This window comes from Asparagus officinalis, chromosome 3 (genome assembly GCF_001876935.1).
Source record: "Asparagus officinalis chromosome 3, Aspof.V1, whole genome shotgun sequence".
In the NCBI taxonomy this organism is placed as follows: Eukaryota; Viridiplantae; Streptophyta; class Magnoliopsida; order Asparagales; family Asparagaceae; genus Asparagus; species Asparagus officinalis.
In genome coordinates, this window is record NC_033796.1 from 48,421,205 (window position 1) to 48,422,485 (window position 1,281).

Sequence of the window (1,281 nt, forward strand, 5' to 3'; positions counted from 1 at the left end):
CGGTGATATTTTAGGGTCTCCGATGGTTCGTACTATTTTACCTGTACTCTATTTAAAGAAAGAAAGTAAGCCTTGTAAATTAAACACTGTAAACCAAAACATGAGCGTATTGTAACTATAACTTCAGTAAAATTTGAGGGAAAAGCAGGTATATAACAAGAAAAACAACAATGACAACAATTAGTAGACAAATAAATCAAATGCAAGTCACAAAACAGAGGCTAGACACAACAAATTAGTCTTTATGTTTTTTTGGGGGAAGACATTATCAAGTAAAATATCTGCAGACACTCATTTAGGTGAAAAAAGAATCTATCAAAAGATTCATGATAGGGAGTGGTCAATAAAACTCTTATCTCATCAGACAGCAGATTCTCAGATACAATCATTAACATGAATGTGTAATTTTGCTATGTATATAACTCATGATGAAAGAGGGGGCAACAAATCTCTTAAGAGTCGCAGGAGTCGGTGGAAATTTTTCTGATTAGTCAATCATACAATTGCCAGGGAACGTGCAAATGCATGCAAACCAAATTGAATGAATTTCATGACTCAAATGCATTAGTCCATAGTATTTATTTATCTCGTGTGATACCAATAATAGCTTATGATTTTAGAACAAAACCCATATGCAAAGTACAATAATTTTGTTAACAAATATAATTCTTTTCCACAACAACAATGGAATATCAATATTCTAGCCTTTTTTTCAAAGGAAAAACCTGATTAAATGAAAAGTACAAGCATAAAATCAAGGAAATATGGGAAATGACAGTTGGCCAACATCGCCAAAGTTTATTTGATATTGAAAGGAAACTACAACCACATATAAAGTATTTGCCAATCAAATTCATTTCATCTCTACAAATTATGTACTTCAACCATAAGCTGAAGTATATATATTGACTTCCAACAGTAAGCTCAATACAAAATCATCGCTCACAACCCTTTTTTACAATTACAGAGGCCTACCAAGGAAAAGAATCCAAATATACCATACGAAAATCAACCAATTTCTTGTGAAACCAAATAGCCTTAAAAACTTTTAAATGTATCCAAGTTCCTAGCTACAATAACTTAGAGCAAGCAATAAAAATATAAAATTCCTAATTGTGCTTTAAAAAAGGGTGCGCTAGATGCGCTAATACAAATCCAACAGCAGATAAAACTAAAGACAACATAAAAGTATAGTTACAACAATCCTGAAGCTCTAACCAAACTGCTAGTAAACTCATGCAAATTATATTTATAATTGCAACATATAACTATAACTAAAAT